Raw genomic sequence first — 18,879 nt, forward strand, 5'->3', positions numbered from 1 at the left:
ATTGCGGAACGTTAATTTGAAATTGAATCCTGCTAAATGTGATTTCTTAAGAAAACAGATTTTGTATCTAGGACACGTTATTTCAAGTGAAGGTATAAGGCCTGATCCTCAGAAAATAGAAACAGTAAAAAACTATCCATGTCCTAAAAGTACCGACGAAATAAAAAGATTCGTAGCTTTTACAAACTATTACAGAAAGTTTATTCCAAAATTTGCAGAAATTACATATCCTTTAAATATGTTAACAAGAAAAGATGTGCCCTTTGAATGGAATAGTGAATGTCAGAAATCATTTGAAACATTAAAACAAAAATTAACATCCCCACCTGTTTTAGACTACCCTGATTTTTCTTTAAAAAATAAATTTATTGTACAAACTGATGCTTCAAAGAACGCATTGGGAATAATCTTATCAAATGAAAATGGTCGACCAATAGCTTATGCTAGTAGAAGTTTAAATAAAGGAGAAAGAAATTACCCAATTATTGAGAAAGAACTACTCGCGATAGTTTGGGCTCTAAAATATTTTCGACCGTACTTGTATAGCCGACCTTTTAAGGTACGCACGGATCATAAACCTTTAGTTTATTTATTTATTTATTTATTACACTTCATGTAAAATTTACATTGGCGGACTTAATGCCTAAGGCATTCTCTACCAGTCAACCAAAGGTAGTGCAGAGTAAATAGTGGTAGGTGCAATGATATTTATATTAGGTAACGAATACATACAAAAAAAGTATATCTACATATATACAAAATCACATATACATACATACATACATACATATATACACACATACATACATATAATAGTTTATACAGTATTAAAAGGAATATATTAATAAATTTCCTTAACAAATAACTTCATCAAGTTCATGACGATTCCGCTAACTTTTCCAACAGCATTCGCCGAACCCTTAACTTGACCGTGCAGCGGTTAGTAATAGTCCTGATCTCGAGAGGAAGCGCATTCCATAGCAGAACAGATTGCACGACGAAAGAGTTACGAACATAACTAGAACTATGTGTGGGACAACGAATTAATAGGCTATTGAGAGAACGTAGGGCCCGCTCATGGCTGGAGTGAAGATATTGAAAATAGGAAGTTAGATAGGAAGGAGGTTCGGGAGACATAAGTAAGGAATGAAGAGTCGTCAGTGCCCGTAAATTACGACGCTGGCGAATCGGTAGAAGTTTGAGCTGAGCACGATAGGAAGATATATGATCATATTTACGAAGATTAAAAATAAATCGAATGCAGTTATTAAGAAGACGATCAAGTTTATTAAGAAGGTCTGCATTCAGGTCAAAATAACACACATCACCATAATCAATAATAGGGAAGATCAAGGCTTGTACTAGCATAGTCTTGGTCGCTGATGGTAAGAAATTCTTGAGGCGATACAGAGCACGAAGAATTCCAGAGGTTCTTTGTCCAACGTAAGATACTTGAGCTTTCCAGTCGAGTGTGGAGTCTATGTAAAGGCCTAGGTTCTTAACCACGGAACTTAGGGGAATTGCTGTACCATTATAGAATATAGGTGGGAGTGACATAGTAGTTAAGCGTTGGATCATACGAGGACTGCCCACAATAATGGCTTGGCATTTCGTTGGATTCACAGTTAAGCCAAACTTAGTTGACCAACTGCATATGTAGTCCAGATCCTTATTTAGCTGGTTTATTGCCTGAGAAATAGACTCCACAGTCGTCTGTCTATAAAGCTGCAAGTCATCAGCATACAGATGATACGCACACTGAAAATTATGTGTTAAGAAATTTATAAAAATAGAAAATAATAATGGAGACAAAATACCGCCCTGGGGCACGCCAGAGTTGACACTACACCAACTTGAAGAGGTGTCATCAATACGAGTACACTGCTGGCGTCCCCGAAGATATGATGAAAACCATTCCAGTGCTGTAGGAGAGATCATAATATAGGACAAAATAGATAGGAGGATATCGTGATTGACGGCATTGAACGCATTTGAAAAATCAATTAGTACCAGTACTGTGACTTTAGTGTCTTGCATACCTGTCCTAATGTCGCCAACCACTTTAAGGAGAGCGGAAACGGTGGAGTGACCTGGTCGGAAGCCAGACTGGTAAGGGCTCAATAGGTTGTTCCGGAAAATAAACTGCGACAATTGTTTGTGTACGCAGGCCTCGATCACCTTGGATAGAAAGGGAAGAATAGATATGGGCCTGAAGTGATTTGGAAGGGAAGGGTTAGGAATTTTAGGTAAAGGAAGAACATAAGCCTTACGCCACAATGAAGGAAAAGAGCCTGATGATAGGGAAAAATTTGTGATGTGCCATATAGCTGGCAGAAGATGATCCAGGATTGTGACGATCATACGGCGACTTATATTGTCACAACCCACTGCGTTCGATTTTATGGACAGGATAATATTTTTGATCTCATCCACAGCAACCGAAGAAAATTCAAAGAAGTCAACATTAAGTCGAGACAAACCATTCAGGTAGTTCAAGGTGCGACATTTCGTTTGATTATTTAGTGGTGTAGCAGAGGAGAAATGAAAGTTGATGTCATTCAAACTTATCGTCGCCTGAAAATCAGAGTGACGCTGTCTGCCAATACCCAGAGTTCCAAGGAATTTCCAAAGATCGGCAGGCGAAGCGGAATTTATGTTTTCTAGAATGTGGCGTCGTTTAGCGTTACGTATCATCTGATTGCACCGGTTCCTCGACACTTTAAATTTAGTCCAGTTATCATTACACCGATTCCTCCTAAATTTTCGAAAAGCCCGATCCCGGCGCCTCATAGCCATCCGAATACCTTCAGTCATCCAAGGAGCTGGTGGGCGTTTCAGTTTAATTTTTCTGATAGGCGCATGAGTGTTGTAAAACCCAAGGACAACCTCATTGAATATGTGAACCTTTTCATCTACCGAGGGTGAAGATATTAGTTGGTCCCAGTCCACTTTAGAAGCGTCTTTGCATAGATTTTCCTTATTCATACGACCAAAACTACGCATGGACAAAACCCTGGGCTGTGGTTTAGGAGGTTTAATCGTATAGGATAAAAAGATGAGGTCGTGATGGGAAAAACCAGGAGCAGAATTTTGACCGTGAGTGGGTACAGAGGTAGGAGTGGAGGTCAGCATTAGGTCTAGCCAAGTATCATCGCCATTAATGTTGTGGTGAGTAGCCTGTAGAGGCAAGACATGAAGACCAGTAGACCCAATGATTTCCTGAAGTTTACGGGAACGAGAGGATAAAGGAGCTATGAAGTTGGTGTTGAAATCACCCATGATAATGTGATGTGAATAATCTGACCCTAAAGATTCCAGAATCGGCTCGAGACTGGAGAAGTAGTCGACGTTGGGGGGACAGTATACGACACCGAGAACAATTTTTGCTCCCTTCATAGAAATTTCAAGAAAGAGATATTCCACAGGTGTAGAAGAATCAGCAGACGAGCAAGCTATTGTTTTATAAGAAATGTTACTGCGGAGATATATAGCAACGCCACCCCCTCGGGCATCGATACGATCATTCCGTATTAAAGTAAAGCCATCGAGAGGGTAGATAGCAGAAGGTAAATGAGGCTTAAGCCAACTCTCAGAAATCAAGACAGCATGAACGTTAGTGTTAGTGAAAGTAATGAATAAGTCATTGTAGTGACTTGGTATACTTTGAGCATTAATGTGACATACATTTAAAAGGCAGTCAGATGATTTATCAAACGTCTGCCGTATACAGTCTCCAAGGGAATCGGGAAGTGAACAATAACTATCGTTATCAGATGACAGCATAGAATCATTAGCAGAAAGAAACGAATCATCAATACATTCCATTGTATACAAATTAAATATAACAGAATAATATAACTATAACTATACTATTATAATAAAATAAATAAATAAATATATAAAATAAACTAAAATAAATATAACTATACTACCATAAAATAAAAATAAGGATTAAGTTTAAAAGTAATGCACGCGCAATGTCTCTGCACCACCCGCCAGCTGATATACACAGGATGATGAAACAAAACAAAAAAATAATTACAATACCTTATAAAACAGAAACAGAAAATAAAGAATATTAATAACGAAAAACATAATAAAGGCCATAATTTACAATAAAAAAAAAACAATTAATTAGAATAATGAAGAACAAATCTCCACAACAATATTCTGATTAAAACTTCAAAAAAACAAGGCAAATTTTATCTGTGAACGCAGTCAATTAAAACAGTCTGTCAAGTGTCAAATTTACAGAATTAATTATTTTAACAAGACTACCCACAAACACATTAACATTTGCCAATGACAATATTATACTCCGTGATGCCACTAATCTACCCACGAAACATAAACAAACACGAAACCCATCAACAATACGTGAATAAAAGTAAAAGTGAAAAATAATAAATCCAATGATAAACATTTAAATCATCAAATCATAAATTGTGAAATGAAAATAATGATATACATACGTTGTGAAGTCATAAGACTAAATATATTAGTGAAAGTCGAATAATCTTAAGTAATTAAAGTGAAAAAAAAAAAAAAAAAACACAAACACAGGCCACTAGGTCTTCCGCAATTTCGAGTTCACAGTGCTAGCCGGTGCCGCCTTACAGACGCTGCCCTTAGCTGATGTTGGCTTACCATCCACAATAGGATATTTAACTGCGAGGTCGCTAAACTCATCCATAGTGGTCAATCTGTGACGATTTCCATCCGCAGCCTTGATAATAATGACCCCGTCTTGCGTCCAACATTGACGCACACCAAAATACTGACGGCTCTTGCCGAACACCGCCTGTCGAGATTTTGTAAGGAATTCCTTGATGGTCACAGGAGAACCTTTAAGTTTGGACTTCGTCCTCCAAATCGACATTCGTGTATCTAAGCATTTCAATCTGACCAGGATTGGGCGGTGATGATCCTTATTAGAAGCTCCTATACGATGACACACATTGAAGTCAGCAGCAGAGGTATTCAGAAGCATTTTTTTATGCAAAATATCCAAGATGGCAGCGGTGCAGTTTTCGTTTTGAACTTCAGGGACTCCCAGAAAGATGAGGTTTTTTCGACGATGTCTGGTCTCGATCGCATCAACCAGTCGAGTGCACTCACCAATCTGCTGTCGAAGAAGTTTCAACATAGAGAATATAAGTTCCCGGAATGTTCGGAATTCCTCCGCAACCTTGGAGACTGTATCCTTCGCAGGCCCTCCAGCATGAAGCTGTGCCTCAAGATCGGCCATTCTTTTCGTGAAGCACTCTTCCAAGTTTCTTTGAGCAACCTCAATTGCAGATAATTGCGACATAGTTATGTTTCTGTTTCAAGGGGTGCTGGCAGGTGGTATTTTTATTGGCTTAAATCATGTAAATATTGCCAAAATGCATATATACCTAGTCAGGTCATAAGTATTGTCAAACAGTAATAGCTTTTCTTTTAGAATGCTGGCCACAAAAAAGTTTATTGAATTCGAATTTCGAATTGTTCATGAAAATAAAAATGTATACTTTTAAAATTTTACTCAATTTTTAAATATGGAGTGGACGCTTAAAGAAGACCGTGTTGCAGTTATTGCGTTGCATCGTTGCGGTTACGCGCCAATTCAAATTTTTAACATACTGAAAAATTTGAATATAACCAAAAGATTCGTTTATCGTACCATCAATCGATACAATGAAGACTCTAGTATAGATGACAGGTCAAGAAGTGGTCGCCCTCGGTCTGTTAGGACTCCAGCAGTGATAAAATCTGTGAAGGCGCGAATTCAAAGAAATCCCAAACGTAAGCAGAAACTGTTGGCCCTTCAGATGGGGTTATGCAGAACCACGGTGAAAAGGGTGTTAAATGAAGACTTAGGGCTTCGGGCATATCGAAGAAAAACAGGACATCGTTTGAATGCTCGTCTAATGGCCCTTTGACTGAAGAGATGCCGCGCTTTGTTGAAGCGGTACGCGGGAAAAAAATATCGGGAAATTCTTTTTTCGGATGAAAAATTTTTTACCGTAGAAGAGAGCTACAACAAACAAAATGATAAGGTGTACGCACACAGTAGTGAAGAAGCGAGCAACCGTATTCCGCGTGTCCAACGAGGTCATTTTCCATCCTCGCTCATGGTATGGTTGGAAGTTTCTTATTGGGGCTTAACAGAGGTACATTTTTGTGAGAAAGGTGTAAAAACGAATGCAGTTGTGTATCAAAATACAGTCCTGACGAACCTTGTGGAACCTGTTTCTCATACCATGTTCAATAACAGGCACTGGGTATTCCAACAAGATTCGGCGCCAGCTCATAGAGCGAAGAGCACACAAGACTGGCTGGCGGCGCGTGAAATCGACTTCATCCGGCACGAAGACTGGCCCTCCTCCAGTCCAGATTTGAATCCGTTAGATTACAAGATATGGCAACACTTGGAGGAAAAGGCGTGCTCAAAGCCTCATCCCAATTTGGAGTCACTCAAGACATCCTTGATTAAGGCAGCCGCCGATATTGACATGGACCTCGTTCGTGCTGCGATAGACGACTGGCCGCGCAGATTGAAGGCCTGTATTCAAAATCAGGGAGGTCATTTTGAATAAACTTTAGTGTCATAAGAATCTATGTTTTGTTAAGTTCATTTTGGTATATGAATGGTTACATAATGAATAAACTTGTTTCAATTATTTTAAATTAAACATGTGACAGAATTTATGACCTGACTAGGTATACTTAATGACACACAAAAGGATCACAAAATCTTTATAATGTAAATAAAATGAATTAATTTTAATTTTCAAACTTAAAGCACTTGTTTCACTTTTGACACCTACCCCCAAAATTAATCTATTATTATCTATTCAATATGAAAGATCCTTCAAGTAGGCTCATGAAATTTAGATTAACATTAGAAGAATATAATTTTGAGGTAGAATATGTTAAGGGATCTGACAATGTAGCTGCAGATGCGCTGTCAAGGATCACTATAGACGATTTAAAAGAAATGCATGAGAGTGTAGTAAACGTAATGACTAGAGCACAAGCGAAAAAACTAAATAAACCTGATTCTGCGGTAGATATAGTAAACACAGACTCGAGGCCTGATCAACCGAGAGCCGTGAATACTCATATTAAGCCAAAGGAATCAGTTGAATTAAGATTTATTAATGCAAGTAAATTAGATAAATTAAGGAAAATGGGAAAGACATCAAATGAAAATAAGATATTTTGTTATGTGGATAATGAGAAAACTATTTATGTAAAATTTCTAAACTCTCAATCGCAAATGACGCGAGACGCATTTGTGAGAGAATTAGATGCATTTTGCAATTCGTTAAAGTTAGAAGAGATATACATATTGAAAAATAAAGATAATAACATTTTTGTTAAGAAACTATTAGAAGAGATAAAAGAGAATAATAAAAGAGTAGGACCGCGGTTATGCATATCCGAACAAAAACAGTTTCACTGTAAAAAATTGCGCCAAGTCCACGTTTATAAAACTCATCTCAATAACATTTGCACTTTACAAAAAAAAGAAGACTTCAATAGCTTTCATTCTCTACAAAAATATGTGAAAATAAAAAAATACCAAGAAACCGTCATAAAGATGAAAAAATTAAAAAAAAATTGTTGAAAATTTAAAAATAAAAAAATAAAAATTTTATCGTACTTGGCGCGCGTCATTGAGTACCCCAAATTTTTCAGGATAAATGAACATCCTTTCAATGTTTAGAAATTTATAAGTAGGTCAACCTATGAAATGCATAAATGTAATTAATGAATTATTATTTCATAATAAGTTTTACAAAAGTTAAGTAAAATCGACATCTCATACGTATGTTATTTGAATTTTTTTCATTTCCCACTCATCTTTTATGATTTGAACTTAACACCCTCTCGTGTTCGCTTATACAAATACAAGCTACTTACGAGTCGATACGTATGTATACGTTGGCTTCAAAACATTTGAAAAAATTCTCAAAGATGTTTTTCAAAGGGTAGAAAAGAATAATAAAGTTTCAGCTGAATCTAAAGGGGTCGAACGCAAAAGTGGTCGATTTGGCATATAATAGCCCATAGGTATATAGTGAGAGCTGTTGAAAATTACCGTAGTTCTGTCTCAATTTCTCATAAAACGCTAACAAGAGCGAAAAAGACAACCTGGGTAACTTTTTCAGCTTTCACTGTATATTAAAGCAAAATGGTTTTTTTCTCGGGTTGAAATTCTTCCGAAAAATTTTGGGGTACTCATGACGCGCGCCAAGTACGATAAAATTTTAATTTTTTTATTTTTAAATTTTCAACATTTTTTTTTTTAATTTTTTCATCTTTATGACGGTTTCTTGGTATTTTTTTATTTTCACATATTTTTGTAGAGAATGAAAGCTATTGAAGTCTTCTTTTTTTTGTAAAGTGCAAATGTTATTGAGATGAGTTTTATAAACGTGGACTTGGCGCAATTTTTTACAGTGAAACTGTTTTTGTTCGGATTTCATATCTTTTTGTTAAGTATTATTTTTTGCTCATTTATTACTTAATAAAAATAAATTATAAATAGTCACTCAGCTTAAAAGCTAATGAAACGCTCAATTAATTAGTGTTTTAATGTTAGGTGCCCGACTGGTATGAGACTCTCGGGTTGTCAGTTCCGGTATCGACCGGGGACGCGTGTATTCCGCTTCAAAGTCTGGCGCGCACTAATTGGGGGTGCGAATGATGCAACAGATGCGCGGGCGCGGGTAGCGCGGGGTGGGTCGTCGCGGCACGGACCTGAGTCACATTCTCTTTGGCTGCTGTTGCCCCGCGAAACGGAACGTTGCGTTACATACTCCCCCTCCAAGTTGGGAACGCGTCCCGAGTCCAACTTGGGACTGTTAGTCTGAATACGCGGCCTTCCTCTCTGCCTCTTTGGCATAATTGGATCCGTACTTGAATTTGACGGAGAGTGGGTTAAATCCGCGGTGTGATACTTGCCGATGACATTGTTTGACAAGTCTGCTATGAAGTACGTTGTAGGACTAACTATTTTTACTACGCGATACGGGCCATCCCGTCGTGGCATGAACTTACGTGTTACACCCCTAGACGCATAAGCAAGCCATAACGAAGGAAATACTCTTCCAGTAGGACTCGGGAGCAAGCCACGGCGGTGGCATCAACAAGTGCGTAGAGTTCTACCCATCTTGTAGCTACATCCTCTACCAGGAGTACCCATCGCTCCCCCTGCTCTCCTTCTGGCAGTGGCCCGAACAAATCGATTGCGAGAAGCTCTCCTCGCTGTTGAAGCACAGGAGTGAGCCTATACGGCGGTACCGATATAGGCGGATGATCACCGGTATCAATGTGGTGCTCGGCGTAAAGGGTTGGGGCTCCCCCCACCCTAAAGATGTCTCCATTCTGCTGCAATAAATGTGATAGCTGCTGCCGTTCATCGGAGCCAAGCATAGAACCAAGCATAGAATGATAACATCACGCAGGAAGTCAGCAGTAGAAGCAAACATGCATGGCTTAGGGCACTCATATTCAATTGGATAGGTAACCCGTTTTCCCGAAAAATGCCAAGTGGATGAAGCAAAGTCAAGCACAATACCTGCCGCCACCAAAAAATCCATGCCAAGCAAAGTTTCATTATTTTGAGCATCTGGAAAAACAGTAAATTCAAGGGTTACTGACCCTTCGGGACTTATCCTTACTTCTAGAGTAGTGAGCAAAACTCGGCGGGTGCGCGCGGAACCGTCTGCAAGCCTCACCCGACGCCTGGTTTCCTCACACGGATGGTTATGCTTTAACAGCAATTCATAAAGCAACGCATCGGTAACGCTACTCTTAGCTCCCGTATCCAACAAAGCATTACCTCGTATACCTAAAATTTGAACACTTAAAATTGGTCTTAACCTAACCTGGTGCTCAGTAGAGTTACTCTGGGCAACACTTTTCACATTAGAATTAATCGTCGAAAAATGTCCGACGTTTTCCATGGTCACCCTATTTTCGTTCATCATGGTCACCCTATCGCGGCCACTTGGTACCTCGGAATAACTATGTTTTGGTTCGGTACCACTCGAGTAACGCATCAGGGGCCCATTCCTAGAACTAATATTATTGTTTATATTATGATTAAGTCTAGAATAATTTTGAAGTCTAACCTTGTTATCAGTACCGAAAAAGCGCGGAGGAAGAATCGCCTTAAAATCGGTAGGATAATAATTATTTTCATTATCAACAAAACATTGTTTACGATTATTAATATAAATGGACGACTTTACGGTGTTTGAAGTGCAAGCTGTATGCAACGAGCTGTCGCGATGAATAGAGTTCACTGAACTTGACAGCTGTGTATTTACTTTACCAATAGGTAAATCGGATGTGACTGATCGGGTCCGTGCAGCGTCGACGGCGTAATAACTTGCGTTACACTTTGTACACTGAGACCGAGTAACACCTTTGGTACCACACCCGTAACACGAGGATACAGCTTGCGTATTTTCGTTGTCGAATTTCGTTTTTGACGCTAATTTTAAACACTCATCACGAATATGTCCGTACTTTTTGCAATAAACACAGAACAGTCTTTTAACAATCGACGTAGATGATACATTATCAGTGTTCGTGTAGCGAGGCGCGGGGACTCGAACGGTGCTCGGCGCAGCGCTGTCGTCGCGTGGCGGGCCGCCACCGGCGCCCGAGTTGAATATTTTCCGCTTCGTCATCCGCGCGTATGTATGCTGCGAAGTCGAAGTACCGGCGGGAACTTCGCCTACGGTACTACCCGATAAACGTGGCGTCGCTCGCTGAGGATGATGAATAAATTCAGGCGGACTGGTCTCGTAGATTTACACCCGTATCTTTAGTCGTTTACACGAGCTTAACTCGACTCGACTCAACCTCCAACACGCGTTTTGGTATGATTAGTCGTAAAAATAAACTCCACTCAAACGTCCTTGGAAAAATTTCCTAACCGGAGTGAAGTGACCGAACTGTCAAGTTAAGGTACGTCGCGACGTACCTTGAACGTTCCTCAAGGCTGGTTTTCTATCGATGTCCAAATAGTATGTGGACCGCAAATGGAAATATATGATATTGTTGTGCAATGGCCTGGATCTGTGCATGATTCGCGCATATTTTGATAATTTAAGTTTGATAATATTTATTAATAACGTAAATAGTTCGAGGTTAGACATTTGAAACTCTTTATTTTATTTACCTACATAAGAGTCATATTTTGCTTACTACCTGATAAATAAAGTCAATGCGATTATAAGTTTTATTTAAATAATAATAAACTGGTGGTTGTGGAAAAGCACTTCAACAACACGATGCAACCAAAATCACACAAAAGCGGCGAATAAAAATACAAAGCCGGATCCGAAATCTAAAATAATAATAGGTTAGAAAATAAATAATACACTTTCAGATTTACCGCACGCACACATATTTACGAATAACTCAGCAACCAAAACATCAAACAAGTTCATCTAGTGTCAGACAGCGGCAGCTTGACTTTGACATTAAACAATGACCATAGACTACAGAACTCTATGGGTTTGATGCTAGCTTGATCAAATTTTCATCATTATTACCTCACTCGAGGTCAGTTGAGGAATATTGTAATGGTCAACTAAAAATACCAAACTCGAGTAAGTTTGGAGGGAATTCTCGAGCATCATCGGATGAGTTAAGAGTGGAGGACTATTTTACGAAACGTCTAAAGATACGGGCAGGAGTCCTCGATATGGCGCGTTTTCTTTAATAACGTGTCGTATGAAGTTATTTCGTCTCTTCTTAATCTTTTACGAACACGACGGTGTAGAAGGCCGTAAAGCATATCAATTTGAACTTTCTCACTAAGGTCACCAGGTGGGAGTCGAGCTAGTAGGGCTCGTGCTCTGGCAACGAAGATCTCCGTCTTCTCTCTTTGTCCTTGCGACATTTTGAAGAGCTCTAAGTAGACTCGATGGGGCGGTCTGCAATCACCGAAAGCGCTTCGTAACGATGATAAAGCGTCGTCCCAGGAAGTGATGCTAGCTTTAACGCCTTGCCACCACACGGCTGCATTTCCGGTTAGTAACATCGAGAGTCCTCGTAACGCGATGGCGTGTCCTACGTCAGCACAATCTTTGTATGATTCGACCGCGTCAAGGAAACCGTCGAGTGAGTCGCCGGGCGCTCCGCTGAACCGCGCCGTGCATGACGCGAAGTTCCCAGAATGGTGAGCGGGCGTCGAGGAAGGCGGCGATGTCGGCTCCGACGTCGGTGTTGCTGATGATTCGAGTTGAGTTTTATGCTCAAAAACTCGGTCGAGTAGGCGTTCGAATGCTGCCATTTGACTTTCTTGTAATGACGCCATGTTGTTTGCGGTAAATGTTGGCGTCGGTCCCGCGGTTGAACCAATTTCTTCTTCAACGTCTTGAAAATCGGATTGACGCCGTGACTGACGACGAGTACGTGTCGTAATTACGTAGATTCACTCCGAAATACTAGTTAAAGGGCCCGCGCTTGGGCTGCCAGTTTAATGTTAGGTGCCCGACTGGCATGAGACTCTCGGGTTGTCAGTTCCGGTATCGACCGGGGACGCGTGTATTCCGCTTCAAAGTCTGGCGCGCACTAATTGGGGGTGCGAATGATGCAACAGATGCGCGGGCGTGGGTAGCGCGGGGTGGGTCGTCGCGGCACGGACCTGAGTCACATTCCCTTTGGCTGCTGTTGCCCCGCGAAACGGAACGCTGCGTTACAGTGTAATAATAATCAACATCAACTTTTACAAATTTAAACCGAATTAAATTTTGTTTCAAATGTGAAGGGTAGATGACGCTGTTCTTAATTATTTCAGAATTTAAAATTAAAATCTGAAAGCCTTGAAACATCAATCCGCATAAATGTAATTTAAAAACTACAGTAAGAGGCTTAAATAAAAAGCTGAACTTAACTCAGCCTTAATTAGAATTTTCTTCGGAATTCAATAGTAAAGTTCAAGTTATTTTGATGAAATCAAAACCGAAATATTCATAGCATCTTAAACAATCACCTACGAATAAATATTAGTTATTATATTATTTATTATTCGTAGACAATCACAACGGTTTTATAGTTTTGGGAAGGGATTTTTTGTAACGCCATCTCGTAAAGTATTTCGGTATTACATTACAAAACAAAATTGTTTCTCCAACAGTAACAACAGTACTTGCTTCGGCAGTACTTAAACTAAAATACTAACAGTAACAACATTAACGTTATTTATTGTATAAACCGTTCAATAAGAACTGCAAACTATCCCCTTGAAGCTACAGTTTATGTAGGAATAATGACTTTTTGGCGGGAACGCGAGGTGTGAAGTTGTGTGATTTGTTTTAATTTGTCTATTTAGTGTTTCTTCGGGTTTAAATGTGTAATAATAGTGGTTTATTAACTGTTTAATATCTGTGAAAGTGCACAAATGTGGGAAAATTAAACAAAGCCGCTGTACGTAGCTTCTCGGTTTCCTCCAAAAAGTCCACTGAGATCTTAATAAATGACCACCACCATTTTACTGAGATTATATTTCATTCCATATCATCTCATCTCATTTCATTTCATCCCATTTGATTAATGTCTCAAATTAATCATCTTCATTTCATTTCACTCCATAATATCACATTTCATTTCACTCCATAATATCATTTTTCATAAAAATATGAATATAAATTAAAATAAGACATGACTTAAAGGTCTCAGTTACCAGGTCATAAAATCCATTACAAATAGGAATAATTCCAGCGCACCCTGGCGGCCGTAGATTACCATTCTCGAATATTTATAGTCTGTGGCATGTCACTTTTTACATCGAAAAAAGTCAGGATCGAAATTTTTGAGCGAGCCATAGTTTTTGGTGATAAAATTAATAATTTCAAGTAGATTAATTGTTGTAATTGATATAACTAGTTAATATCAGTAAAATAAAGCTGTGAGTGATTGATATAATATACAATTTAGGAACCAGAAGTACCGTAGAATTAAATAAAATTTCGCAACCTCAAAAAACTGTTCTGCTCACAGTAAACACAGTCGGTAGTCTGGCGCTCCGTTTACAACGTCAACGGGATTTTTGAACGGAACTTGGCGCCAGATTCTACCGAATCTGTGGATTAACTGATGTAGAACGAGTTGATATTTATAAATTTTATATTCACAATTTACTTTACAATAAAGACAAAAATCATTTTCAGATCTACTAAACCCTTTCTTAGTACTTGGGTGATTTCTTTAGTCCATATATACTTTTGTTTAATTTCACAACACTTACATTGTCATCACCTCCAAGTGGTAGTCTCATATAAACATCTTCCTGTATATCTCCATACAGGAAAGCACTCCTTACATCCATGTGATGGACTGGTAATTTCATTTTACTAGCCAAAGCCATTAAAATCTTGAAAGTAGAAATTTTAGCTACTGGTGCATACAAATCATAGGCTTCAAATATGTCTTCCTGTTGAAAACCTCTGGCAACTAAACGAGCCTTGTACTGGGTTATGTTACCTTCATTGTCTTGTTTTATTTTATAGACTCATTTGCTATCTATTACTCTCTTGTCTTCAGGTACTTTTATTTCTCTATTCCAGGTATCATTTTCTTTTCCCGAGGGACCTGGGCGGGTCCCCCGGCGCGCACTCTGCGTGGCCGGGGGCTCCGTCTGTGGGGGAGTTTTGCTGGACTTCCAACGGGCGCGTCCGTAGGTGGCGGATAACGGGATCCTCTGGGAACAGTCCCACTCCCAGGGGTATCGTCCGATCTTTTTCGTTGCAAGGATTTGTTAGGGAGGTAGGTTAGGTGTAGGAGTAGGGTAGCCTAGTTAGGCCTTGCAACGAAAGAGATCGGATGACGCGGACCAAAACCAGCAGGGGGAGTTGCGGGCTCTCCACGCCCTTCACTCGCTGAAGGGTGTTCCTCCTGGAGACGCTCGGGCTCCCTCTCTTTTCCCCTTTCTTCCCCCTTTTTGTTTTTCTTCGGGTCACGTCCGACCCGTTTCCTGCCGCAAGCCCGCCGTCTCGGCGTTTGTGGTGCGGTCCACGACGTCCTGCAACCTTTCCTCTAGTGTGGCGGCCGCCGATTTCATTGCCGACACTTCGGAGCCCTTGAGGCCTGCAGTTGATTTGGCCGCTATGGTCGTAACTATTTCTCGGACTATTTGACAAGATCGGAGGGGGTCAGAGGGACCCACCAACGTCAGGGACCGCTGAAGGCGCTCGATCTCTCCGATTTTGTTTTTTTTATTTTTTGTCTCACGGCAGGCGGCCCTGGACTGCGCCGAGGAGGCAGCGCCCAGTCCGCAAGACGACGGCTTGTCAAAATCAAATCCTGTGGCGGGCGACGCCGCAGCAGTCGCCGGCCCTTCCGCCAACGCCATATATTTGGCACTGGCAGGCTCGCCCTCCGAGGAATCGGACGGAGCGGAGGACGCCGGCTGTCGAGCCGACTTCCGCTTCCGCCGAGTCCGCTGCCGAACACAATCGGCAAACAGCGCCGGTGTCTCCCTCCCACTGGGCACGTCGCCCCTCACGGAGCTTCGCGCCGAGTGTAGTGAGATGAGGCTGTCGCACCTCTCCAGCAGCACGGTGGGGACTCTGTCCCTTACGCGACCCGTGTTGTCGCCCCCTTCGTCGTGGCAGTGTTTGCCCCCCCCAGAAACGGTGGGGCAGCGTGCGGCCGATCGCTCGACCGCACGGAGGGATTCTCCCCCCGCGGAGCGGGAGGTACCCTCCTGGGGTAATAAATTTTTAACAGGTGCCATTTTTTTTCATGTTTCCTTTTTGATTAACCAGGGGTCGGTCCCCTGGGGTCTGGTTGGTACCCTCGGGACTGGACTCCCTCCAGCCATTCATCCCATCGCCGGGCACCAGAGCTTAGGATTGGGGCATTTTTTAAAGAGGTTTACGTCCTCGCGGCCCCGTGCCTCGCGGCAGCGGCCCCCGTCCCCCACGCGGTGAGGATTACGGGTTGGCCGGCGGCCCGCCGAGTGCAACGAGCAACACGACAGACCACAGCCCGACGCTCAAAAGAGCAACAACCACGAAGCCACGCCGGTATACCGGTACCCCCCTCTGGAGGGCGTGCCCCTGTAGCCGAAGCCGGGGACATGGCGACCAGCGGCCGGAAGATGCATAAGCAACGCCGGCTCACTACTCCATCAAAAGGCAGGCCAAAAGTGGCCCACCATCTCCCATGGGTTACGTCCGAAACGGGTCGGACGTGACCCGAAGAAAAACAAAAAAGGGGGAAGAAGGGGGAAGAGAGAGGGAGCCCGAGCGTCTCCAGGAGGAACACCCTTCAGCGAGTGAAGGGCGTGAAGAGCCCGCAACTCCCCCTGGTGGTTTTGGTCCGCGTCATCCGATCTCTTTCGTTGCAAAGCCTAACTAGGCTATCCTACACCTACACCTAACCTACCTCCCTAACACCTAAGAATCCTTGCAACGAAAAAGATCGGACGATACCCCTGGGAGTGGGACTGTTCCCAGAGGATCCCGTTATCCGCCACCTACGGACGCGCCCGGTGGAAGTCCAGCAAAACTCCCCCACAGACGGAGCCCCCGGCCACGCAGAGTGCGCGCCGGGGGGCCCGCCCAGGTCCCTCGGGTAATAGTAATGTTCCTAAGGAGACAATTTTTTTAGTAAAATGAATATTTTATGACAAAATCACTTGTTTCTTTAATTCTTTCCCTTTGACAGTGAGAACTATACTGCACATGATAGGAGTGCAGCAGTTTCTTAGAAACTTGGTAACGTCCAGTATAATGGACGTACAGTTTTCAGGAAACTGGAAAAGTTATATTTTTTCAATTATTTTTTTTAGGGTCTCTTACAAGCTAAGAATCAAGATCTGGAACGATTTTGAAAATTAAATTAAAAAAACCAATCCGTCGAATTAAGGGTTAAAACAGTTTAAAGCTTTGATGACTTTAAATTTTCCGATAAGTCGTAAAGTGTAGTCAGGAGTGATCGAGCGGAACAAGTGTTCTCGTGGATGTTTTTGATTGTAGGTTAACCATCACACGAGGACGTGTACAATCAGGAAGGTCGTGTCGCAATCGACACGTGATTGCTGCAGCCAATACGAGATATGGGACGCAAACGCCGTCTGTCGGCGCTCGATGGGTCAACTATTCACCGGCCGAGCGGAGCGACGTGCCGGTACCTGCGTAATATCGGGCAATTTTGGTAAATAAGAACAATTTGGTGAGTCGTATTATTTTTATTTGGAATCTGGTGCCGAATGTTCGCTTGTCGAGAAATCTATTAGTAGTAGCTTCATAATTCAGGAATTTTATGCGAAGGTTCTCATTAAGAGTCTGTTGTTTTGACCAAAACTTTACGGAACAAATCCTTTGCGATGCTTACTCATTTTTATGTCATGTACTACCCGATAGTTGTTTTAATCGGTTCAGTGAGATTGAGCATTCAACGAAATAAGCACTTAAATCTAGTGTGTCCTTATTCGAAGCCCAGACTTGCGTTATTGATGACCAAGCTCGCGATGAGCTCATGGAATTGTTCTTGACAAGAAGTGCTAGTACATCTTTTTAAAATAGTTCTACCATAAGAATAACAGAGGCGAGCCCCTTCGAATTCTTAACAGTTCGCGTGCCATATCCCTAAAGGTTTTTACTTAAAATGATACTGAAAGTAAGAGATTAACTTTGACGAGACCAGAACATTGGAAAGTTAGTAAAATTTTATGTTGAATTTTGTTGAAATGAAGATAGATGGCTTTAACTGGTAATAGAACCTGCTTTAACTGGTAATAGAACCTATGATTACATATAGTGCTACTGACGAGACTGATCAGTGAGGTGAGAGTATCTCCATCGATTGGTACAGCGGAGATCTGGGTCTCAATGGAGACTATTGTTGTGTTGGTCTAGTAATGACCTTGACTCTATATTGTGAAGTGATGTGTATTGGTTTTATCATTTGTTTTAATGATAATGTGGGTGGCAATGTCACTAGCTGCGCCGGCAACCAGGCCAGGAGCGTTCTATACGATTTTGTTGACACTAGTGATGTAGAAGATGTAGGATCAAATGACCACGATACAACTGACTGATAAAGTAAGGATTTTGTTGTCCTATTTTGTGTGATTAGTAAAGAACAGTATTCGGTGTCATTTATGACTGGTAATTGAACACATCGCTCGATTTAGGTGATGTGTTCGTTTTATTGCCGGATGGAGGCATTGCGATGTGTTTTATGGTTGAAGTGGGTACTGGATGGAAGTTCCACTTGCGTGCCGGATGGAGGCATTAGTGTTTTGTGTTGAAGTTGGGTACCGGATGGAGGTCCCACTTATTTGCCGGATGGAGGCAATAAGTAGTCAAGAGCTACTCGATGGAGGTGGCACTTGAATTGGGTTATCGTCACTCGATATAGGTGGCATGAGTTACTCTCACTAGATGGAAGTAATTGTAACGATAGTTTGTGTTCAAAATCGATTCACGAATGACGAAGAAATCGGTGAACATACTACTGGTGGTAGGACCTCTTGTGAGTCCGCGCGGATCGGTACCACCGCACTGCCTGTTTCGGCCGTGAAGCAGTAATACGTTTCGGTTTGAAGGGTGGGGCAGCCGTTGTAACTATACTACTGAGACCTTAGAACTTATATCTCAAGGTGGGTGGAAATCGGATAAAAAAGTGTTAGTTAGTTAAATTAGTAGCAGTAGAGTAGTTTTTCGATTGCGAAATTTAACTTTCCTTTTTTTTTTTTTTTTTTTCGGACCGGGGGCCGAACCTCCTACGAGGTCCCCGCGCCTAGGGGGCGCGCGGGGTATGTGAGACTCAACGATCTGCAGGTGTTGAGAGCAGATCGCGGGCCCAAGGATTTTAGGGCCCACCCACTAAACGACTCCCCTGCACTCTTACACCCGACGT

This window comes from Bombyx mori, chromosome W (genome assembly GCF_030269925.1).
Source record: "Bombyx mori chromosome W, ASM3026992v2".
Taxonomy (NCBI): domain Eukaryota; kingdom Metazoa; phylum Arthropoda; class Insecta; order Lepidoptera; family Bombycidae; genus Bombyx; species Bombyx mori.